Here is a 26684-nt window from a genome sequence, read left to right as displayed (position 1 = left end):
TGGATCAGGCCCACTCAGCCTCAGGACAGACCCTGCGGCTTTAGGCTCCAGGCCTGCCCCAGGTCTCAGACCGACCCAGAGTCAGGTTAGCTGTCATAAGTCCAGACTTTAAATCCACCCTAACGACAAGTTAGCACCCCTGGCCTCAGGTACCAGACTGGTACCCAAGGACGTAGGCTCCAGCAGCAGAATATACACAGGTGCACATGGAGCATTCTCCAGGAGAGATCATGCTAGGCCACAAAACAAGTCTTAACAAACTTAAGAAGATTGAGATCATATCAAGTGTCTTTTCTGACCACAGTGGCATAAAACTAGAAATTAATCACAGGAGGAATTTTGGAAAATTTACTAATACATGGAAATTAAACAACATGCTCATGAATGTCCAGTGGGTCAAAGGAGAAAGTAAATGGGAAAATTTAAAATATATTGAGACAAACAAAACTGGACCAAAACTTATGGAATACAGCAAAGGCAGTTCTAAGGGGGAAGTTTATTGCAATAAACACCTATATCAGCAAAGAATAAAGATCTCAAATAAACAACCTAGTGTTACACCTCAAAGAACTAGAAAAAGAAGAGCAAACTAGCCCCAAAGTCAGTAGAAGGAAGGAAATAATAAAAATCAGAGCAGAAATAAATGGAATAGAGGCTAGACAAGCAATAGAAAAGTACAATGATGAATAGACAATTCTGAAAAGAAGATATACAAGTGGCCAACATACATATGGAAAACGCTCAACATCACTAATGATCAGGGAAATGCAAATCAAAACCACAATGTGATACCACCTTATTCCTGCAAGAATGGCCGTAATGAAAATATAAAAAAAATGGTAGATGTTGGCGCGGATGTGGTGAACAGGGAACACTTCTACACTGCTGGTGGGAATGTAAACTAGTACAACCACTACGGAAAACAGCGTGGAGATTCCTTAAAGAACTAAAAATAGAACTAACATTTGATCCAGCAATCCCACTACTGGGTATCTACCCAGAGGAAGAGAAGTCATTATTTGGAAAAGAGTTGCACAGGCATGTTTATAGCAGCACAATTCACAATTTCAAAATCATGGAACAAACCCAAATGCCCATCAATCAACAGGTGGAAACTGTAATATACATATATATAATATATACATCAAATATAATATATATTATATATATATGATGGAATACTATGAAGCCATAAAAAGGAATGATTTAACAGCATTTGCAGTGACCTGGATGAGATTGGAGTCTAGATGTAACTCAGGAATGGAAAACCAAACATTGTATGTTCTCACTGATATGTGGGAGCTAAGCTATACACAAAGGCATAAGAATGATACAATGGACTTTGGGGACTTAGGGGGAAGAGTGGGAGGGGGGCGAGGGATAAAAGACTGCAAATATGTTGCAGTGTATACTGCTCAGGTGATGGGTGCACCAAAATATCACATATCACCACTAAAGAACTTACTCATGTAACCAAATACCATCTGTACCCCAATAACTTATGGAAAAATAAAATAAAATAAATAAAAAGAGAAGCACAATGAAATTAAGAGTCTGTTTTTTGAAAAGATAAAATTCACAAACCTTTATATCACAAACTTTTATATAGACTAAGAAAAAAAGTGTTAAGACTCAAATAAAATCAGAAATGAAAGAGACGTTACAACTAATAATACAGAAATACAAAAGGTCATAAGAGAGTATGATAAACAGTTATATACCAACAAATTGGATGACCTACAATAAATGGATAAATTCTTAGACACATACAACCTATCAAGACTGAATCATGAGGAAACAGAAAATTTGAACAGGCCAATAATGAGAAATAAGATTGAATCAGTAATTTAAAACACTCCTATCAAAGAAAAGCTCAGAACCTGATAGTTTCCCTGCTGAATTATACAAAATATTGAAAGAATTAACATCAATTTTCGTCAAACTCTTCCAAAAATTTGAAGAACACAAACTACTTCTAAGCTCATTTGATGAGGCCAGCATTACCCTGATACCAAAGCCTGATGAGGCTACTATAAGAAAAGAAAATTCTGAGCCAGTATCCTTGATGAACACAGATGCAAACATCTTCAACAAAATACTAGCAAACCAAATTCAACAGCACATTGAAAATATCATTTACCATGATCAGTGGGATTTATCCCAGGGATGCAAGGATAGTTCAACATACACAAACCTATAAATGTGATACACCACATTAACAGAAGGAAGTACAAAAACCATATGATATCTCAATAGATTCAGAAAAGCATTTAACAAAATTGCTTGAAAATATCCTTTCATGATAAAAAAAAAAACTCTCAAAAAATTAGATATAGAGGTGCTGGAGAGGATGTGGAGAAATAGGAACACTTTTACACTGTTGGTGGGATTGTAAACTAGTTCAACCATTATGGAAAACAGTATGGCGATTCCTCAAGGATCTAGAACTAGATGTACCATATGACCCAGCCATCCCATTACTGGGGATATACCCAAAGGATTATAAATCATGCTGCTATAAAGACACATGCACACGTATGTTCATTGCGGCACTATTCACAATAGCAAAGACTTGGAATCAACCCAAATGTCCATCAGTGACAGACTGGATTAAGAAAATGTGGCACATATACACCATGGAATACTATGCAGCCATCAAAAAGGATGAGTTTGTGTCCTTTGTAGGGACATGGATGCAGCTGGAAACCATCATTCTTAGCAAACTCTCACAAGAACAGAAAACCAAACACCGCATGTTCTCACTCATAGGTGGGAACTGAACAATGAGATCACTTGGACTCGGGAAGGGGGACATCACACACCGGGGCCTATCATGGGGAGGGGGGAGGGGGGAGGGATTGCATTGGGAGTTATACCTGATGTAAATGATGAGTTGTTGGGTGCTGATGAGTTGATGGGTGCAGCACAGCAACATGGCACAAGTATACATATGTAACAAACCTGCACGTTATGCACATGTACCCTAGAACTTAAAGTATAATAATAAAAAAAAAATTAGATATAGAAGAAATGTACCTTAACATAATAAAGGCCACGAATGACAAACCCACAGGTAACATCATACTCAATAGTGGGTATATACCCAGTGGTGGGATAGCTAGATCATATGGTAAAAATTTTACTTTTAATTATTTGAAAAATCTCCATACTGTTTTCAATAATAGCTGTACTAATTTACATTCCCAATAACAATGTACACGGTTCCCTTTCTCCACATCCTCACAAACACTTGTTTTTATTTTATTTTATTTTTTAGACAAGGTCTCACTATGTTGCAAAAATAATTGCCCAGACCAATGTCATGGATATTTCCCCTGTTTTCTTCTAGTAGTTTCATAGTATCAGTTCTTACATTTAACACTTTACTCCATTCTGAGTTGATTTTGTATATAGCGTGAGACAAGGATCTAATTTCATTCTTTTGTACATAAATATCCAGTTGTTCAAACACCAATTATTCAAAAAACAGGCAATAACGAATATCGGCAATGATGTGGAGAAAAGGGAGCCATTGTATACTGTTGGTGGGAATGTAAATTAGCACAATCACTATGGAGGTTCCTCAAAAACTAAAAATAGAACTTCCATGTGATTCAACAGTCCCACTACTAGGTATATACCCAGAAGAAAGGAAATCAGTTTATCAAAGAGATATCTGCACTCTCATGTTTATTGCAGCAGTATTCACAATAAGCCAAGATTTGGAAGCAACCTAACTGTCCATCAATAGATGAATGGATACAGAAAATGTGGTGCTTATACACAATGGAGTAATGTTCAGCCATAAGAAAGAATGAGATCCTGTCATTTGCAACAACATGGATGGAACTGGAGGACATTATGTTAAGTGCAATAAGCCAGGTACACAAAGACAAACCTCACATATTCTCACTTATGTGTCGGAGCTAAAAATTAAACCAATTGAACTCATGGAGATAGAGGGTAGAAGGATGATCACCAGAGGCTGGGAAGGTTAATGTTGGAGGGGAAGTGGGAATGGTTAATGGGTACAAAAAGATAAATAGATAGAATGAATGAGATCTAGTATTTGATAGCACAACAGGGTGACTACAGTCAACAATAATTGTATATTTTAAAATAACTAAAAGAGAATAATTGGATTGTTTGTAAGACAAAGAAAGGATAAATGCTTGAGGGGATGGTTACTCCTTTTACCCTGGTGTGATTATTACACATGGCATGCCTGTATCATAATATCTCACGTACCCCATAAATATATATACCTATTATCTAACCACAAAATTAAAAATAATTTTTTTAAAAAGATGTTAGCAAATACAATTCAGAATGTATAAAAGGTATTACACATAATGACAAAATGGTACTTATTTCAGAGATGCAAAGCTAGTTCAACATTAAAAACTCAATCAATGTAATCTGTGATACTAAAAGGCCACTGAAGAAAACTTATATGATCATATAAATTGATGCAGAAAAGTGACTTGAGAAAATACAACACCCATTCAGAATTAAAAAAACTCGGTTTTCTAGGAATAGAGGGAACTTCCTCAATTTGATAAAAGGCATATACAAAAACCAAGGTGATGACAAGAATGCCCTCTCTTGCCACTCTTTTATTTTATTTTATTTTATTTTATTTTATTTTATTTTATTTTATTTTAAGACAAGGTCTCACTATGTTGCCCAGGATGGTCTCCAACTTCTGGCCTCAAGTGATCCTCATGCCTCTGCCTCCCAAAGTGTTGGGATTACAGGCATGAGCTACCATGCCCAGCTGCCACTCTTTTTTTTTTTCTTTTCTTTTCTTTTTTTTTTTGAGACGGAGTGTTGCTCTGTCGCCCAGGCTGGAGTGCAGTGGCTCAATGTCGGCTCACTGCAAGCTCTGCCTCCCGGGTTCATGCCTTTCTCCTGCCTCAGCCTCCCGAGTAGCTGGGACAACACGCGCCTGCCACCACGCCCGGCTAATTTTTTGTATTTTTAGTAGAAACGGGGTTTCACCGTGTTAACCAGGATGGTCCCAATCTCCTGACTTCGTGATCTGCCCACCTTGGCCTCCCAAAGTGCTGGGATTACAGGCGTGAGCCACCACGCCCAGCCAGCTGCCACTCTTATTCAACAAAGTGCTGGAAGTTTTAGTCAGTGCAATAAGATGAGAAAAGGAAATAAAAGGCATACAAAATAGAAAGGCATAAATAAAACTGCCTCTATTTGCAAATGACATAATTGTCTACACAGTAAATCTCAGGAATCTTTAAAAAACCTTCTAGAACTAATAAATGCATTCAGCAAGGTTGTCAGATACTAGATCAACAATGTGGACACTAAAATGAAAAATACAATACATTTACAATAGCTAAAAAAATGTAATACTTCAGTGCAAATCTAACAAAACATGTAAAGCACTTGTATGCTGAAGACTACAAAATTCTGATGAAGAAAATCAAAGATCTATATAAATGGAGAGACATACCATAGATGGAAAACTGAACACAGTAAAGACATCAATTCTCTCCAAATTGATATACAAGTTTAATGCAATAATTATCAGAATCATAGCAAGAACTTTTGTAGACAAAGACATGTTTATTTTAAAATTTATATGTAAAGCAACAGGCCCCAGAATAGTTAAAATGTAGTGAAAATAAGATAATAAGATTAAAGTATATGGAATCATTTGTGTTATGACTTACTATGATGCTATGGTAGTCAAGATAGTTTGGTATTGGTGGAGGGATAAACACAGATTGGAGGGACAGAAGAGAGAATCCAAGACAGACTCTTAAAAACAAATATGGCAAGCTGATTTTTGACAAATGCACAAAAGAATGCCAATGGAGGAAATATAGCTTTTTCAACAAATGATGCTAAAGCAATTTGATATCCACAGGCAAAAAACAGAAACAAAAACAAAAACAAAAAACAAACAAAAAAAACCACACCTTGACCTGTATATCACATCTTACACAAAAATTAACCCAAAATGGGTCATGAACTTAAGTGTAAAATGCAAAACTATAAAGGTTTTAGGAAAAAAACACAGGAGAAAATCTTTGGGATCTAGGGCTATGTGAATAGTTCTTATGCCTGACACCAAAGGCATTAGCCATAAAAGGAAAAATTTATAAATTGAAATTAATCAAAATGAAAAACTTTTGCTCTGTGAAAGAGGATGAAAAGGCAAGCTATAAGCTTGGAGAAAATATTTGCAAACCGCATATCTAACAAAGGACCAGTATACAGAATATTTAAAGAACTCCCCAAAACTTAACAGTTAAAAAAAACAAAACAATCAATTCAATCAGAAAATGGACAAAAGGCATGAAGAGGCATTCCATGACTGAGGAGATATAGATAGCAAATAAGCATAGTAAATGATGTTCATTGTAAGGGAAATGCAAATTAAAACCACATTGAAGTATCACTATGTATTTGTCAGAATAAATAAAATTAATATTAGAGACAACATCAAATGCTAGTAAGGATGTGGAGAGATGGAATCACTTATGTACATTGTTGTTTGGAATGTAAAATGATACCATCATACTGGAAGGGGGTAGAGCAGTTTCTTTCTTTCTCTTTCTCTCTCTCTCTCTCTCTCTCTCTCTCTCTCTCTCCCCCCCCCCCCCCCCTTTCTTTCTCTCTCTCTTTCTTTCATCTCCCTCTGTCACCCAGGCTGGAGTGAAGTGGTGTGATCATGGCTCACTGCGGCCTCGAACTCCTGGGCTCAATCGATCCTCCCACCTCAGCCTCCCAAGTAGCTGGGACCACAGGCACGGGCCACCATGTTGGCTAATATTTTGTATTTTTTGTAGAGATGGGGTTTTGCCATATTGCCCAGGCTGGTTTCGAACTCCTGGGCTCAAGTGATCCACCTGCCTCGGTCTCCCAAAGTGCTGGGATTACAGGCATGAGCCACTGCCTGACTGCGGTTTCTTAAAAAACTAAACATGCAGCTACTATATGACCCAGCAATTTCACAGAATAGTTCCTGTTCCTAGAGTTGTTTTACAAGGCATAACTGACTGAAAAATACTGCCCATAAGACATTAAGTCACATGAGTGGACTATACATGGACATTGAGAATTACTAGGCCTGAAAATTATGGACCCCCCATCTTCTTGGGCTTTTTTATTTCCATGGTGGCCAAGCTCTGTCTCTCCCCTTGGCTAGTCTTTGAAATTCAGGAGCTGATAGCTCCTCTGCTGCCATCCGTCTAGCTTGCCTGGCATTGTGCTGAAGAAGTTGACTTTGGCTCCCTCTGAAACCCCAAGTGTGTTATGTAGCTTTCTCCTCCAGATCTAACCAGCTACCTAATGCAGGAATTACCAAACTCTTGAGGCAAGCAGGAAACATCCCTTTTGCATTCCTGCCAGTCAGACTGGCTAGGATGGGAGTGGGAGTCAGGATGCCGGATGGGACCCTCAGCTGGGATCCAACCTGCTCTACTTCCAAGGGCCATGTAGTGATTTGTGGCTTCACTCACTCCTGCATAGGCCTCCTGGCTTGCTTTCAAGATAAGAGTCAAAGGTTATGAGCCCTCACCAATTTTTCCTGGGTAAGGAAAACTCATTTCCTTTCCTTGGCATTTGTCCCCTTTCCTCTCTTTCTCATTCAAAGTATCACTTTTACAGTCTTTTCTGGGAACTTCCTCTCTCCAATCTGTGACACCTTCTATAATTCCTGCCCTTCTATTTTCATTTTATGTTGATGCCTGTACGGTCATATGTGAAAGCCTTTTAGAAACTCCAACATATTATGCAATTGCAAAGCATCATTGCTGCTTGCCTGTTAGATGGGCAAGGTCCTGTGCTATAGGCTAACTGAATCTGCCCACAATTAGCTTACATCTAATGGGAAGATAACTAATATTAATACAGAGAAACATATGCCAAGAGCCACAAGAACAATAAAGAAAATATGCTATGAATTCAGATGTTTCACTCCCATCTTCCAGAAATCAACAGGGCAGACAGGAGGCTTTGCCAGAGAACCTTTTCAAACCTCGCATTCTAAGTTGCCATCGTGTCTGTATTAATTTCTTATTGCCACTCTAATAAACGAACACAAATTCAGTGGCTTAAAATAATGCAGACTTACTATCTGACAGTTCTAGAGGCCAAAAGTTTTACAATCAAGGTGTCAGTATGTATTAGTCCATTCTCACATTGCTATAAAGAACTACCTGAGATTTTATAAAGAAAAGAGGTTTAATTGACTCACAGTTCTGCAGGCTATACAGGAGCCATGGCTGGGTAGGCCTCAGGAAACTTATAATCATGGTGAAAGATGAAGGAGAAACAAGCACATCTTCATGTGGTGACAGGAGAGAGAGTGAAGGGGGAGGTGCTACACAGTTTTAAACAACCAGATCTCGTGATAACTCACTATCATGAGAACAGCAAGGGGGAAACCCAAACCCATGATCCAATCACCTCCCACCAGGTCCCTCCCCCAGTACTGGGGATTACAATTCAACATGAGATTTGAGTAGAGACACAGAGCCAAACCATATCACAGCAGGACTGTGTTCCTTCTAGAGGCCCTAAGGGAGAATTTGTTTTCTTGCCTTTTCCAGAGGCCGTCTGAATTTCTTGCTTGTGACTGTATTCTCCATCTACAGAGCACATCACTGCAACCTTTGCTTCTGTCATCACATCTTCCCTGACTTTGATCCTCCTGCTTCCCTCTTACAGGGACCCCTGTGATTATGCTGGGCCCATCTGGATAATCCAGGATAATCTTGCCATCTCAGGATCCTTAACTAATCCCATCTGCAAAGTCCTTTTTGCCATGTAAGGTAACATATTCGCAGGTTCCAGGGGATTAAGACAGACATCTTCGAGGATTCATTATTCTGTCTACCACAATTTCCTATCTCTCTACCTGGAGAAGCCCTTTTTCTGAATCATCTACAGACTCCTTTCCCTGTGGCATCTGCCATAATGCAGGGCTTTAGGCTTTCTGTTTACATTCACTGTATGGTTACATAAGAAACTTTTGGCTTTTCGATTTGTTGTATTTTTGTTTTGCTTTTAGTCAGAGGCCCCTCAGGATGAAAGAAACTGTCTCAATCTTCAGTGATATAGAGTTCTCAATCCTTGAATGTAAACTAGCAGATCCTGGGGGGATTCCTTTCAGTCCTGAGAAGTCTCAGTCTCACTCACAGTAGAATTTCAGGAATTAAGCTGACTAAATGTGTTATCTCAGAGACGTCTGCTCTTAAAGAGGGACTCCAACAGATCCAATGCTTAAGACATTCTCTCAAGGGTCAGTTATTCACAACTGACTAAAAGTTTTGCTATATCCCTTCAACCTCTTCTGTACTTTAGCTAACACTTTTCTTTTGTTTACATTTTAAAATTGCAATTATATCTGAAAAATCATGCATTAGGTGTACTAGTTACCTTCTTCAAATAAATGTTAAACACAAAGCTACTAAAATCCCCTCTTAAGTGGTACAAGTGGTACGTAAACTGTGTCTGTTTTGGGGGAACACCTGAAAGTAATCTCATGCTGACACTTTAGGCAGTGTGGGAGAATGCAGGAGACACTTTCGATTTGCCCTAAAAGTCAGAGTATCAGAGGACAATTGCCGCAGACCCTCAAAATGCATCTACCCATCTACCTGCATTTTTGCCTGTATTCTGCCTTCCATCACATTTCTGTGGATGACCTATCTGTGCAACCCATCCACTTGTACTCTGGATCCCATTCTTTCTTACTACTTCAAGGTCATTGCTCCAGCAAGCCCCCTCCCCCGTACACATAATCAAACTTTCCTTCTTACTGGGCAATTCCCACCGGCATATAAGCATGTTTTTCTTCCATAATAAAAAATTCTCTTGACCCCAATTTTTTTTTTTTTTTTTTTTGAGATGGAGTTTTGCTCTTGTTGCCCAGGCTGGAGTGCAATGGCATGATCTCAGCTCACCGCAACCTCCACCTCCCGGGTTCAAGCGATTCTCCTGCCTCAGCCTCCCGAGTAGCTGGGATTACAGGTGTGTGCCACCACGCCAGACTAATTTTGTATTTTTAGTAGAGACGGGGTTTCTCCATGTTGGTCAGGCTGGTCTTGAACTTCCGACCTCAGGTGATCCGCCCACCTAGGCCTCCCAAAGTACTGGGATTACAGGTGTGAGCCACTGCACCCGGCCTTGACCCCACTTTCTGTTCTAGCTAATGCACCCATTTCTTCACTCCTGCCTACAGCCAAGTTCTTTGAAAGGATTGCCTACACTTGCCAACTGCAATTTCTCGCTCCTCTTTCTCTCTTGAACAAATTCAAATTAGGCTATCACTCCAACCACTCCACCTAAACTGCTTTTGTCAGGACCACCATCATGTTACTAAATTCAATGGACTATCCTCTCATCATCTTACCATCTTACCAAGCAGGAGCACTTGACATAGTTGATCACTCCCTCCTCCTTGAAACACCTTCTTCATCTGGCTTCCAGGACAAGATACTCTCCTGGTTTGCCTCCTACCTCACTAGCTCCTCCTTCTCTGTCTCCACTGTTGTTTCCTTTTCATCTCCCCAACCGCTAAACATTCATGTTCTCCAGGGCTCATACCTCAGATCTCTTATCTATCAATATTACTTTTTTTGGTGTCCGCATGCAATCTCATAGCTTTAAATACCATCTCTGTGTTGATGACATCATAACATACATCTCCAATTCAGACCTCAGCCCTGAGCTCCAGACTCATATATCCAACTGCCCAATTGACATCTGCTCTTAGATGTTGAGGTAGACAGAATTTTAACGTGGACCCCAGGATTCCTGCCCCCTGGTGTACATGCCATGAATAATCCCCTTCTTTTGAGTGAGGGTGAGACCTGTGAATATGACGGATGTCACTCTGGTGATTAGATTGTTATGTGGTAAAGGTAAAGAAATTTTTGTAGATGTAATTAAGGTCCCTAGTTAGAAGTTAACTTTGAGTTAATCAAATGGAAAATTACCCAGGGCAAGCCTGACCTAATCAGGTGAGCTCTCTAAAACAAAGTCTAGAGATCACAGATCTACTCTCTTGTTAGCCTGAAAGAAGTAAGTTTTCATGAATTCTATAGCTGCAAGGAAGCAAATTCCGCTAACAACTATGTGAACTTGAAAGGATATCCCTTTATAACACTATTCGCCATCTCACATGTTATTTTTATATGTAATTTGTTTATTGTCTGCTTCAGCCCCCTCCCCCCATGTACATTTCCAAGGGAAGGGATTTTTCTGTTTTATTCATTGACGAATCCTTCAATGCTTTAAAGAGTACCTGTTACATAATACATGCTAATAAATATTTGTTAGATGAATGAATAAATGAATTTTATTTATTGAGTTTTTCATGTTTCCCCACAACCCTTTTCCACCACTAACTATTCTCTCACCAAATTCCAGCATTACAAACTTCTGTCTCTTTCATTGAGACATGAATTGACTTTGCACTCTTAAAAATGACATCCTGAAAGATTAGTCCCACCTCTACTGAGGGAGTTTCAAGTACTCTAACCAGAAAGTCGTCATCCTTGGCAGATATCTTGGTTCGGGGTACCAGATGGACCTGGATTGGAATACTGGCTCTGCCATTTGGTAACTGTGTAAGACCTAAAGTACATTGCTTCATTTCTCTGAGCCCCAGCTTCCCCTCTGGAGAGTAAGAATATTGTCTGCAGTCATAGGGTTTCTGGGAGGACTGAAAGTAGACATGCATTTTTAATGTCAAGAACAGTTACTGGCATAAAGATGCTATCATACTACACACACGGCTCTGTAACTTGCTATTCCTGTGGTTTTGTACATCTATCTTTACATCCTGGTATTTTAATTTCTGTAGGATAAATTCCCAAAGTGGGATTCCTGGCCCCAATGGTATGTGCTTTAAAAAAGTTAAATGGTGCTGGATTATTTTCCAAAAAGGTTTTAACAATTCATACTCTTTTTGTGTGGGTGTAGTAGGGTCTTACTCTGTTGCCCAGGCTGTAGTGCAGTTGTGCGATCTCCACTCACTGCAACCTCTGCCTCCTGGGTTCAAGAGATTCTCCTGCCTCAGCCTCCCAAGTAGCTGGGATTACTGGCGTGTGCCACCACGCCAGGCTAATTTTTGTATTTTTGGTAGAGACGGGGTTTCACCATGTTGGCCAGAATGGTCTCAAACTCCTGGCCTCAAGTGATCTGTTCGCCTCGGCCTCCGAAAGTGCTGGGATTACGGGAGTGAACCACTGCACCCGGCCAATACTCTTAACAACTATGTATGAGAATGCCTGTTTCCCCGATGCTTACCAGTAGTGGATGTTATCAGTGTTTCTCATTTTTGCTGATGAAAATAGTAAATGGAAAAATGGTATCTCGCTGTGTTTATTTCCATTTCCTTTATCATTTGTAAATATAAATATATTTAAATATTTATATTCATTTGCATGTCTCCTTCTGTGACTTACTTTCCTTTGTCCAATCTTCTTTTGGATCATTTGTATTGTTCTTATCAATTTATAGGTTGAGAGTGTGAGGAGTGACTGCTAAGGTGTACAAATTCTCTTTTGGGGGCAATAAAAATGTTCTAAAATTAGATTGTGGTGATAGTTTAATAATTCTGTAAATGTACTGAAAACCTTTGAATTTTGCACTTTAAGTTAGTGAATTTTATGGTATACAAATTATTATCTCAGAAAACTGTTGCAAATGAAAAAAATTTTTGAAAAGATGATTTTTTTTAAACGGTGATTTTTCATGGCTGCATACAATTCCCTTTTATGGAGTTATTGTGTTTTATTTAAGCATCCTCAATTGTTTCTAATTATTTCCAATGTTTTATTCTTATAAAAATTGTGATGGGGGCCAGGTGTGGTGGCTCATGCCTGTAATCTCAACACTTTGGGAGACTGAGGTGGGAGGATTACTTAAGGCTCAGAGTTTGAGACCAGTGTGGGTAACATAGCAAGACCCTGTTGCTACCCCCTAAAATTTTTTTAACTGGCCAGGCATGGCGACGTGTGCCTGTAGTCCCAGCTACTCAGGAAGGCTGAGGCGGGAGGATCCCTTGAGCCCAGGAGTTTGAGATCACAGTGATCACTCCACTGCGCCACAGTCTGGGAGACAGAGTGGGGCTTTGTCTCTTAAAAAAAAAAAAAAAAAAAGAAAGGAAAAAAAGTGATGAATTTCTTTGTACATGAATCTCTGCTTTTTCTTAGGATATATTCTTAGAATAGAAATTACTGGGGTGGGGGGGGAAGATGGTTTTTAAGGGGGAAATATGAAGATGGTTTTTAAGGAGGAGATATGACTTTCTTTTCTTTTCTTTTCTTTGCTTCCTTCTTCTTTCTTTCTCTCTCTTTTTTTTTCTGGTGTTGTTCCCAAAAGGGAGGTATGATTTCTAATAAAAAATGTAAAAGTAGTTGACAATGATTTCATGTCAATCTGAGTATTTTGGAGTTTTCTCATTAAGTTTAGAATGCCATATTCAGCATCTCAAAATTGTTGTTGGCCTGGTCCCTCCTACTATGGTACACCAAGTAACACTATAGTTGGTGACAGAGAGCGTTTTTAGTTCTCATCACACAAATATATAAAATTTATTTCTCTCTTTATCATCAGTTGTTTAACTTACAACTGTCTAGCAACTTACTGATTGCTAGAAAAACAAGATGAGAAGCTACATTGCTTTCCCTGGCTCAAATCCGTGGGGGATTAGGGGCTAATTTTAGCACAGTTGTAGGCAAAAGCAGGAAGCAGTGCTTATGTGGTTTCTTTACTACAGTTTCATACCACCTTCACATCTTGCTAACATACACTGGAGAAAATACAATAATAATAAGAGTAATAATAATGATAGGTACTATTGACAGATAATCATAAGGTCCTTCTTTAGACAGAAAGGAACCTATCTTCTCCGTTAGTTGTCCTAAATACTAAGAAAGAAATTCATCCAGAAGGAATGTGAAGGAAAAGAGTTTATATCTCCTACCTGTTCTCTAGACTCACCCTCAAGCCAAGCCCTTTTTCCATCATCAAATCTTCAGATTTAGCCAGGCAAATTGATTAATGATGGTTGATTCACTGATTTCCAGAACATTAGCAATGCTTGAGAGAAGCATTGGTGCACGCCTATAATCCCAGCTACTCTGGAGGCTGAGGCAGGAGAATCGCTTGAACCTGGGGGGCAGAGGTTGCAGTGAGCAGAGATTGTACCACTGCACTCCATCCTAGGTGACAAAAAAAAAAAAAAAAAAAAAAAAAAAAAAAGAATTATTCCTGGGTTTTAGTTCTGACTCTGCCATTAACCTGTTATATATCTCTGGGTAAATCATACATCCTATCTGGATCTAAGTTTCCTATCTGTAGTCGATTTCTAAGGGCTACCAAGTCCCACATGCTATAGTTTTAAGGAAACAGTATAATTAGGTGTCTTCCATTGAAAAGTAAGGCAGGGAACACACTTGAGTTGAAGTCAGAGGAAAGAAACTGAGTCATATCAGAAACCTATTATAATCTAGATTATTTTAAGTTAGATTCTTAAGATTATCATGAAAAAATATGCATTTGAGGTTGTACAACTCTTTGCATTTACTAAAAATCATAGAACTGTACATGTACAATGGTGGATTTTGTGGTATGTAAATTATACCTCCATAAAGCCATTAAAATATAAATTTGATTGTCATTTTATCACCAAATAATCATTGGCAGGGTGTATGAAATCGTGAATTGAGAATCTGCTGATTTATACACAGGCATGAAGATGAGTGAGAGCAAAGGGATATGTTAATAATCTTGGGGCTTTGTTGGCTCAGGTAAGCTACTGGGCTCCAGGGAGATTGATGGAGCTAAAATGTCATTGTCACATGGGAGGTAACTATTGATTTCACTGACAAGCCCTGTAATTATGGAACACAATGCCTAGTTACATTAATTAGAAGTGAGTAAGAGAGTGGAGCTGGAGGCCATGCTGGCAAGGGGAGAGGGAAAGTGGAGATCAATCTTCTCTAAGATGTGGCTGGAGCATACAGGGAGTGAAGCGAGGGGAAGCTGAAAAGTAGGGTGGAGGTTGGAACCAGTTTGAAGATCTCTGAGAAAGGCATAATACTTACTACTTTGGATTGTATATATATTCAATAAAATTATATATTAAAAATTATTTTAAAATTGTAAAGCACTATTCAACTAAAATTATTTTTAATAGGCAATACTGGTCCTTGGTAAAAATGCAAATGCTACAAAAGCATGATGTAAAGGGACAGACAGTGACAAGTATGTTTCTTCCCCACCTTTGTCACCCATTTACTCTCTACAGAAGTATCCACTATTTCATCTTTTGTGTGCATCCCTCTGGAGAAATTCTATTATTCTATCCACATACAAATTCATGTATATATGTGTACATATAAACGTATTTTACAAATGACAAGATACTGTTCACATTGTTTTTTATTTGTATTTGTATTTACTTAACAATGTAGCTAGGAAAGCACTCCTTATCAGCTTATATTGATCTGCCTCATTCTTTTTTTTTTTTTTTTTTTTGAGAGTCTCCCTCTGTTGCCCAGGCTGGAGTGCAGTGGCACAATCTCGGCTCACTTCAACTTCTGCCTCCTGGGTTCAAGCGATTCTCCTGGCTCAGTCTCCCAAGTAGCTGGGATTACAGGTGAGCACCACCACACCCAGGAAATTTTTTATATTTTTGGTAGAGATGAGGTTTCACCATGTTGGCCAGGCTGGTCTCAAACCTCTGACCTCAAGTGATCTGCCCACCTCAGCTTCCTAAAGTGCTGGGATTAAAGGCTTGAGCCACTGCGCCCAGCCTGATCTGCCTCATTCTTTTCAAACACCTATAAAGTATTTCCTTGTACTGCTATTTATTTAACCAGTCTTCTTTGGAGGACATTTAATTTATTTCATTGGCATTTGTTTTATCTTCTTCAATTAAACTTGACCACTTAACAGCAAAACCAGTTCTCAACATAGTGATGAAGGTATTGGGTTTTTTTGCTTAATATGTCAATTTATTGCTATTTTAATTTTTTCAGTAAGAGTAATAATCTTAATATCCCCAAGACTTTAAAAAAATCATTTTGATGATGCAATAAAGAGCTGCAGGGAAATTCAAGCGCAATTCACTTCTAAAGAGCTGATTTGGCCTGGCTAAATGTAGTCTACCAGGCAGCTTGGGCAGGGGTTTCAACATATGCAGACTCCAATTTGGAAGGGGAACTTAAGCCTTCAAGAAGACTTCTTTGAAAGAGAAGAACCCAGAGAGGCAGTAGAATAAAGTGGAAAGATTTCTGGGCTGGGTTTGGTTGCTCACACCTGTAATCCCAGCACTTTGGGAGGCCGAGGCAGGCGGATCACTTGAGGTAAGAAGTTCCAGACCAGCCTGGCCAACATGGTGAAACCCTGTCTCTACTGAAAATATAAAAATTAGCTGGGTGTGGTGGCAGGTGCCACCTGTAATCCCAGCTACTCGGAGGCTGAGGCAGGAGAATCTCTTGAACCCGGGAGACAGAGGTTGCAATGAGCTGAGATTGTGCCACCGTACTCCAGTCTAAATGACAGAGAGAGATTCTGTCTCAAAATAATAATATATTATTATTATTATTCCTGGGGCTGGAGTCAGAAGACTTGAGTTTCAGCCCCAGTTTTGTTACTAACTGGCTATGTGACCTTGGGTAAATCACCCCCTTAGGGGTTCAGTTTTCCCTCATGTGTTAAATAGGGGCAGAAATAGCAAACTCCTAATGCTATTATACGGACTGGATGAGTTAAGACAGTCACATAAAGTACCTTATAAATGTTAAGTATAAATATTACCCTAAGGGACAGAGAGACATAAAGCCAAAATAGCTTGAGCTCTGGGTAGAATAAATACACATATGAGCACAGATTGTAACCTGAAAGCTAAAAAATGGGCTAAGAAAGAAACGACCCCTTCTCAGTTAGATTTTTATGAATCTGGAACTTAACAAAGAGCAAAGTAACCCTTTTTGGAAGAGTTCCTGTAGGTCTACAGTTTAAATGCCCATCTTTTTCACAAGCTGTTGTAAAGCATATTCCTATAGATACTTCCTTTTTTTCCTCTTTATAGTTCTCTATATTACAACTCACTGACCAAGGATATAAGTCCCTAACTGTCAGTGAGAGTGAAAGAGAATATTTGCATTTTAAAGGTGGAAATGCTCCCTATTTAGATATGCCAGTTTAGAGAAACCCAACTGATTATATATTTTATTTATTTATTTATTATTTTTATTTTATTTTTTTAGATTGAGTTTCACTCTTGTCACCTAGGCTGGAGTGCAATGGCGCAGTCTCAGCTCACTGCAACCTCTGCCTCCCAGGTTCAAGCAATTCTCCAGCCTCAGCCCCCCGAGTAGCTGGGATTACAGGTGCCCGCCACCACGGCCGGCTGTTTTTTGTATTTTTAGTAGAAATGGGGTTTCACCATGTTGGCCAGGCTGGTCTCGAACTCCGACCTCAGGTAATCCACCCACCTCGGCCTCCCAAAGTGCTGAGATTACAGGCGTGAGCCACCGTGCCGAGCCGATTTTTTTTTGAAAAGAATTGGACCATTTGACTTTTCATTGGTAGGAGACCTAGAAATAGTGAAGGAAAAGCCAACCAGCACCCTGTGAGAGAAGAAAGAAAATGGAGAGGGAGGCCGGGCACAGTGGCTCACACCTGTAATCCCAGCACTTTGGGAGGCTGAGGCAGGCGGATCACCTGAGGTCAGGAATTCGAAAGCAGCTTGGCCAACATGGTGAAACCCCATCTCTACTAAAAATACAAAAATTAGCTGGGCGTGCTGGTGCATGCCTGTAATCCCACCTACTTGGGAGGCTGAGGCAGTGGAATTGATTGAACCCAGAAGGTGGAGGCTGTAGTGAGCTGAGATCGTGCCACTGCACTCCAGCCTGGGAGACAGAGCAAGACTCCGTCTCAAAAAAAAAAAAAAAAAAAAAAAAAAAAAAAAGGAGAGGGAGACAGAGATAAACTAAGTGTAAATTGACGCAAGATTTTTGGAGGGCAATTTGGCAAGGTGTGTGTGTGTAGAAGACAGCCTGCTATGAGGGATCAGAGTCAAGCAAGTTGGTGAAGGCATCCCTGTGGAGGGGCAGCCTGGTGTGGGAAGTCAGAGCCTGAGAGGGCTAACAAGGACATCCCCATGATGGAGTGGCATGGCATGGGCTGTTGGAGCCTGAGTGGAATGAAGAGGTCATACACATGGGGGAGAGGTAATGTAGCGAGCCAGAGTCTGAGCAGGCTGCAGAGGGAATCCATGAGTCAGGGAGGCTGGTTATGGAGAATCAGAGGCACCCAGGCAGGGAGAACAGAGCTGTCAGGGAGGGGTGGCAATGGACATAGGAGATTGATGATTATTTTAGTATCTATTTCTTTGCTTTTTTTTTCTCTTTTTTTTCTGAGGAGAGGTCTCTGTCACCCAGGCTGGAGTGCAGTGGTATGATGATCTCGGCTCACTGCATCCTCTGCCTCCCAGGTTCAAGCGATCCTCCTACCTCACCCTCCAGAGTAGCTGAGACCACAGGCGCACACCACCATGCCCAACTAATTATTTTATTTTTGGTAGAGACAGGATTTCACCATGTTGCCCAGGCTGGTCTCAAACTCCTGAGCTCAAGTGATCCACCTGCCTTGGCCTCCCAAAGTGTTAGGATTACAGGCATGAGCCACCACGCCTAGCCAAGTGTTAGTATATGTTTCAGTGTGACAATTTACCCCAAAACTCAGCAGCTTAACACAATGCACATCTATTATCTCAGTTTTTATGTGGCAGGAATCTGGGCATGGCTTAGCTGGGTGCCTCTGGCTCACAGTCTCTCACAAAGCTAAAATCTGAGGCTTCAACTGAGGGAGGCTCTGCTTCCAAGCACATTCATGTGGTTGTTGGTGGGATTTATTTCTTCAAGGGGTGTTGACTGAAGACCTCAGTTGCTCAATGGCTGTGGCCAGAAGCCTCCCTCAGCTCCTTGCCATGTGGGTCTCTCCATAGGGCAGCTAGCTTCCCTCGGCTAGTGAGAGGGAGGATGGGAGGGGGAGAGAGAGAGAGAGAGAAAGGGAGGAGTGGGTAGGGCGAGGGGAGGGAGAAAGAGAAAGAAAGAGAGAGACTAGAAGCCAGAGTCATCTTATAACCTAATCTTGGAAGTAACACCCCATAACTTTTGCTGTATTCTGTCATTAGAAGTGATTCACTAAATCCAACTCACACTGCAGGGGAGGTGATTCCACAAGTGGTTGAATACCAGGAGGCAGGGATCACTGAGCACTATCTTAGAAACCTCCCAGCACAGTTACATAAAGGAATATTGACAAAAATGAGTAAATATATTAAGAATGACGTAAGCTATCTTCTCATTGTCATAAATTATGACTAATGCAGAAAGAAAGAAAATTAGAATGAACCCTGTGGTGTTGGATTGGATATATCAGAGTAAACTCATGGTTAGATAAATGACGGATGGATAGATAGATAGATAGATAGATAGATAGATAGATAGATGAAAATGTGTGTGTGTGTGTGTGTGTGTGTGTGTGTGTAAGTGTATATAAGTGAGGCCTCTGAGAGGCTCAGGGAGCAGCAACACACCAACAGCAATATATACACCTGGTGCTCAGATTTGGCTTCTAGATACCATTTCCACTAAGAGGAATCAGGGCTTCTCCAGGCTGATTTTGGGACTGCAGAAGGCAAAGTACAAGATGAGCCTGGAATATTTTGTGCCAGAAACTAAGGAGGTGCTTGAAAAATGATGGGGTCATGTCAAACTGACATAGAAACCAGCTTAAAGGGGCTCCCAGTGGCCAAATCCAGGACAATTTGAGCATCAAAGTAAACAATGATAATAATGGATTATAATCCATTGAATAAAAATAGGAAACTATAAGTCTATATTGGTATAAATAAATAAATGAATAAATCGAAAGTTTGATAGGAATGGAATATTTACACAGTTTCAACATACTTCCCCAGAAGGTATGTATTAATTACAAAGAATAACTTCACAGTGGAGAAGCCTAGCACTTACCATCTTAGTCAAGAGATCAAAACGACCATCATGAGTAGTAATAGGACACATTGAAATTACGCTCCGCTTGACAGAATGCAATTAGAGCCTAGCGTCACTTCTGTGATAGCCCTGCCAAAAATAAGTAACCTAAATCTAATCATTGGGAAACATCAGATAAACTCAAAATGAGGGATGTTTTCCAAAATAACTGGCCCGTAGTCTCCAAAAGTGCCTGAGTCTTAAAAGTCAACAGAAGACCAAGGAACTCTTTCAGACTGAAGGAGGTGAAGGACATATGACAACTAAAAGCACTGCACGATTCTGAACTGGATCCTTTTGCTGTAATAGATCATTTCGAGACATCTGATGAAACTTAAATGGTACCTGGGGATTCAATGCTAGTAATCTATTAATGTTAATTTCCTGATTTTGATGGTTATTTCATTCATGGTTAGATAGGAAAGTATCCTTGTCATTAAAAAAATAAAAAGGTACACACTAAATTATTCAGGGGAAATGGGGCATCAGGGTGGCAAATCACTTTCAAATGGTTCAGGAAACAAACAAACAACAACAACAAAAAAAACAGAACAGCCTGTATTACACTTCCAACTTTTCTATAAGTTTATGATCGGTTTAAAATGATAATAGTAGTAGTAATAGTAATTTAAAAATAACGAAAAGAATGTCATAATCATGAAAGTCAAAGACAGTCTGAAGAACTGTTTCAAGATGAAAGAAGGCTAGATATAAATGAAAAATGCAATATATGACCCTGAATTACATCTCAGACCCCCTCCCCCCAATTTTTTTGCTACAAAGAACATTATCTGCACAATTGGAGTATTATGAGTAAGGCCTGTAGGGTAGATAATAGAACTTTATCAATATTAACTTCCTGATGTTAATATTTGCACTGTTCTTATGTAAGGAAATTTTTTCGGCCAGGCACAGTAGCTCACACATCTAATCCCAACACTTTGAGAGGATGAGGTGGGCGGATCACCTGAGGTCGGGTCGAGATCAGCCTGACCAACATGGAGAAACCCCATCTGTACTAAAAATACAAAATTAGCCGGTCATGGTGGCGCATCCCTGTAATCCCAACTACTCAGGAGGTTGAGGCAAGAGAATCACTTGAACCCGGGAGGCAGAGGTTGCGGTGAGCCAAGATTGCACCATTGCACTCCAGCCTGGGCAACAAGAGCAAAACTCTGTCTCAAAGGAAAAAAAAAGAGAGGGAGAGAGAGATTTTTTTCTTTTTTCATAAATGCATCTAGGACAGAAAGAGAAATATTTTGTTCTAAGAAATACATACTGAAGTATTAAAGTTAAATGGACATCATAACTGAAATTTAGTCCCAAATGGTTCAGAAAAAAGGTAATATGCATATATAGAGAAAATATGATAAAACAACTGATAGACTGTTAACAATTGGGGAAATACGTGTGTTCCTGCAACTTCTCTGTAAGTCTGAAATTATATTACAATAAAAAGTCACAGCCGGGCGCGGTGGCTCAAGCCTGTAATCCCAGCACTTTGGGAGGCCGAGACGGGTGGATCACGAGGTCAGGAGATCGAGACCATCCTGGCCAACATGGTGAAACCCCGTCTCTACTAAAAAATACAAAAAACTAGCCGGGCGAGGTGGCAGGCGCCTGTAGTCCCAGCTACTCGGGAGGCTGAGGCAGGAGAATGGTGTGAACCTGGGAGGCGGAGCTTGCAGTGAGCTGAGATCCGGCCACTGCACTCCAGCCTGGGCGACAGAGCGAGACTCCGTCTCAAAAAAAAAAAAAAAAAAAAAAAAAAAAAAAGTCACAAAAATGTACAAATCTTTGTTCTCACAATTATCTTTCAAAAGGTATCCAACATGTATATAAAGATATTCATATATGGATGTTCACTGCAGTATTGTTTGAAATAGCTGAAGATCAGGCTCAAACAAATTGTTCATTGATAGTGGATTTTTCATACTATGAAACACTATGTAAGAGAATTGGGTATATACCTGGGCTAAAAATAAGGAACAAATCACCTTACATTGAATAGAATGGCTGCTATAAAAATAAACAGAAAATAAGCATTGGCAAGGATGTGGAGAAATTAGAACTTTTGTGTACTGTTGGGGGAATATAAAATAGTACAACCGCTATAGAAAACAGTATGGAGGTTCCAAAAAACAAACAAACAACAACAACAAGCACACACACACAAAACCCAGAGCTATCATATGATCCAGCAATTCCACTTGTGGGTATATATCTAAAAGAATTGAAAGCTCAAATAAATGAGCTGCCTTGTTTCAAAACAATACATTTTCTACTAGTTTCTGCTATATTCACTGATTCAACCAAGTTTTAAATATAAAGATAACAGAGTTACATTCCACAGTGACATAAATATATTAAAGTAAACTAAAATTTCCACAAAAGTCTTTTCTTTTGTTTTTTTTTTTCTGAGACAGAGTCTTGCTCTCTCGCCCAGGCTGTAGTGCAGTTGTGCGATCTGGGCTCACTGCAACCCCCACCTCCCGGGTTCAAGTGATTCTCCTGTCTCAGCCTCCCAAGTAGCTGGAATTACAGGTGCGTGCCACCATGCCCGACTAATTTTTGTATTTTTTAGTAGAGACGATGTTTCACCATGTTGGCCAGACCGGTGTCCAACTTCTGACCTCAAGTGATCCATCCCGCTCGACCTCCCAAAGTGCTGGTATTACAGGTGTGAGCCACCGTGCCTGGCCTTTTTTTTTTTTTTTTTTTTTTTGAGATGGAGTCTCCCTCTGTTGCCCAGAGTGAGGCAGGGGTGTGATCTCAGTTCACTGCAACCTCTGCCTCCTGGGTTCAAGTGATTCTCCTGCCTCAGCCTCCTGAGTAGCTGGGACCACCCAAGTAGCTGGGACCACAGGCATGCACCACAACACCTGGCTAATTTTTGTATTTTTTGGTAGAGACAGGGTTTTGCCATGGTGGCCAGGCTGGTCTCGAACTCCTGACCTCAAGCGATCCACCCACTTCGGTCTCACAAAGTGCTGGGAGCGAGCCACAGTGTTGTGCAGAAATTTCCACAAATAGTTTTAAAAGGCAAGAGGGTCAAATGAATTGAGTGGGTTTCGTGGCTGCCTTTCAATACAATTCTGTGCCTTCAGGTTGTACCCACGGCTAATGATTTTATCCAAAGGACAACAGGCCAGGCACAGTGGCTCATGCCTGTAAGCCCAGCACTTTGGGAGGCCAAGGCAGGCGAATTGCTTGAGGCCAGGAGTTTGAGACCAGCCTGGACAACATGCAAAACAACAATTAAAAAATGTGTTTCCTTTCTCTACTTAAAAAAAAAAAGAAAAAAGAAAAGAAAAGAAATTAGCTGGGCGTGATGGCCTGTGATCCCAGCTACTCAGGAGTCTGAGACAGAATTGCTTGAATTTGGAAGGCGGAGGTTGCAGTGAGCTGAGATCGCACCATTGCACTCCAGCCTGGGTGACTGAGCTACGCTGTGTCTCAAAAACGAACAAACAAACAAACAAAAAAACCCAAAGTACAACATTTGGAGACTGCACTTTTTGCTGTTTCTCAGGTAAGGTAAGTTGATTTTTTTTTTTCAGTGCTATCAATAACATAGTAAATCAATGCTACATGACAGTTTTCCAGTGCTACATAACATAACTCTTATTTTGTCCAGACTCAGAAGGAAGCTTACAGTAGATGAATCCCTTGCAAACTGATTCATTTCTCGTGTTGATTTTCAAAGGTCTAGAATAGGATGGCAGCATTTCAAATTATTGAACACTTGAATAATCTCCTTGATATTTTTTATTCACCTTAAAACTCGATAGTAAACAGGCATTACTGATTTGGGGGTTATAAAGGATTTATGACAGCAAAAGTTAAAAATTTGTTTTCTTTCTAATATTTTGATTCTGTTGTCACTTTGTTCAAAAACTAATGATAATTTTCTGCCCTGTGTATATATATGGACCATAATACCATAATAATATAATTGGGTATCTGCTATCAAATTTATAGTCTTCAAGAAAAAGTCACATCAAATAACAGAAACTGCTTAAGCCCCTTTTATTTTTATTTTGCAATGCTAGAAGGAATTCTAAGCCATATTTCTTACTGCTCTTTAGGTTTTACTTTTCTAAATTTTAATGGTATCTTACACTTATGATGTATTTAACTTACATTAAAATGTAGATGTTTTAAGAATTTTAGTTTTGTTAAGGCCTTTCTAAATATAATTTAAGTAATAAAGGATTATTATAAGAGTAACAACTAGGATTAGGAATTTTTTTAGGTTCGTCTGTGCTATGTTTACTGATTACATCACTTACAGTGACATTGTACTTTGAAAATATATATCAAATGATAGCATAACAGGGTAGTTCTGTTACTAAATATTTTGTGCAAATCTTAAAAAAAAAGACTAATTTTTCTGATAATCTCTTCTTGTAACTGGTAAATTCAAGGGTTTTGTCTCACCCAGGAAAGGCTTTTCATTAAAAGATGAGATCGAAGCATTATGCCACTGACATTTATTAAATGCTCACAATGTGCCACTCTCTGGGGTAAGTCCAAATACCAACGTTCAAAATAACATTGCAAAAGATTATTCTCATTACACAAATGAAAAAAGAGTGGCCCAGAAAATTAAGTCACTTGCCCAAGCTGTGTTATAAAGCTAATAAGTGGGAATAACTGGATTTTGGACCATGATTTTTTTTTCCCAGACATTGGTAGTAATAGGTTTTCAAGTCAGTTTTCTTGGTGTTATTTCTATTTTTGCTTTTATTTTTAAGTTTTGTTGCTTATGCCCCAAAATGAAATGAATGACATGCATTCTTCATGTACATTGTTTGAAACAAAAGTCCTGGAAATACACTAACAGGAATATAATTTATTGATAAGCTGAATTCTGTTTTACTTTTTCCCAGTAGTCTATGCATTAGAAAAGAAAATATTTCACTAAAGTAATTAAAGCACAAAATCTTTAAGATTCAACAACAACAACAAAAAGCTTTAGATGACAAGAGAAGCAATTTTTCCTTTGTTATTACTTTAATATATCCCATTTGGAGCATTGGTTAACCTAAAATACAAATCAACGTAATGATTAGCAGCATAGCATCTAGAACTAAATTGCTCAGGTTAGAATCTCAGCTCTTGTTACCTAATCGCTCATGTAGGGCTGTAGCTCAAACCTTCTATGCCTCAGTTTCCTCATTTAAAAAATAGGGACAAAAATGGAATTTCGGTCATAGTTTTTTTTTGTTAGTACTAAATACCTTTATACAGTTTGTATATGTAAAACCCTTTTCATGGTTCTTAACACAATAAGGAATAGCTATTAAATTTTCAGGTCAATTTATTTAACTGAAATGATTATGTGTATTGCATCAGTGTACACAGATTTGTTTTATATTGGATGGAATATAACTTAAGAGATTAAACAATACAAAATGTTATACTAGATTTTATTTTAAAGCATAAGAATATTCAAAATATTATAACTATATTAAGCTATATTCTGTATTTTAATTATATATTAAAACTGTATTCTATAGAATGGGCCTTGTGATATGGAAGTCAAGAAAGTGAATGCTACCTGAGGGAGCTCCACCAGAGAAGCCAAATGTCTATATAAGGGACGTGGCCATCGTGGTCTCCTCTGTGCTGAAGGGTCTATACTTTGGGGTGGGGTGGGGTGTAAAGGATAGACTCAGTTCCTGTATTCCACTTTCAAAAGATATAAAGGAATTAAATTCAGAGACGAGCCTTGAACCCAGCTCTTTAGAGCAACAGAGCCTGGAGGAACGTGGCCGGAATTGTGTTCAAATTGTTGGACCACCATGGGCAGGATGGACAAGACTGGCTTTACATGTCCTCAAACATGCAGAAGTTACCAGGGGACCGGTTTCCCTCACCCTCAAACCAGGAGGTCGGAGACCCAAACGGTGGTACGCGGAGTCAGTGAGTCCTGGTCGCTGGAAGTTGGCCAGCCTCAGAAAGCAGGCCCCAGAAACAGAAAAAACAATGCGGGGATAGTCAGTCGATGGCTTTTGTGGTTCTTGCTCACTCCATGATGTGTAATTTTGGCCAAGCGCGTGGCCACTTCCCAGCAGTCCCACTTCAGGGATGAGGTGAACAACATCACCTCTTGTTGTATACACCTCTAGTTGTATACTCGTTTTTTCAAAGGAAATAGGTCGCGTGGGGGTTGGTAGGCCAAGTGAGTTTCAGCTTCTAAATCACTGTAACTTCGTGGCGGCTGGGGGTGAGTAGCCTGGTCAAAGCCTCGAAATCTTCGGGAGCAGCGCATTGGGATAAACTTCGGCTCGGCCTTTGCAGCATGAGAGGGGTGGGGTTACTTGAAGGGCTCCTCAGGAGAAGGCGATTGGCCCTGGGGAAATCAGGGGGCGGGACGAGTCCATCATTGCCACTAGTCTTGCCGGCAAGTTCAGGGCAAGCGGCGAGGGCGGCCGAGCCCCGAGGGCAGCCAGCGCGCGGGCAGAAGAACCAGCAGTCGCGAGCCACTAGGCAGCCGCGGTGAGCTCGCCAGAGCCGCAGGGGATCGAGGAGGTCACGGGGCGTTGGCACTGGCGTTGCCCTCTTAGATAAGGCGAGGACGCTTCTGCGCGCGGTAAGCTCGACGCGAGCCATTCAACAGCT

The 26684-nt window shown here is 39.9% G+C and overlaps 1 protein-coding gene across 1 annotated transcript in view; it reads right to left on the bottom strand.

Moving 5' to 3' along the window:
- Positions 1-26684, bottom strand: part of NDUFA1 (NADH:ubiquinone oxidoreductase subunit A1) — a 970503-nt gene that overhangs the window by 588653 nt on the left and 355166 nt on the right. The gene's annotated exons all lie outside the window — the stretch shown is intronic.

Source organism: Macaca thibetana, chromosome X (genome assembly GCF_024542745.1).
Source record: "Macaca thibetana thibetana isolate TM-01 chromosome X, ASM2454274v1, whole genome shotgun sequence".
NCBI lineage: Eukaryota > Metazoa > Chordata > Mammalia > Primates > Cercopithecidae > Macaca > Macaca thibetana.
The sequence above is the reverse complement of the archived record's forward strand: the minus strand, read 5'-3'. Positions and strand labels throughout refer to the sequence as shown.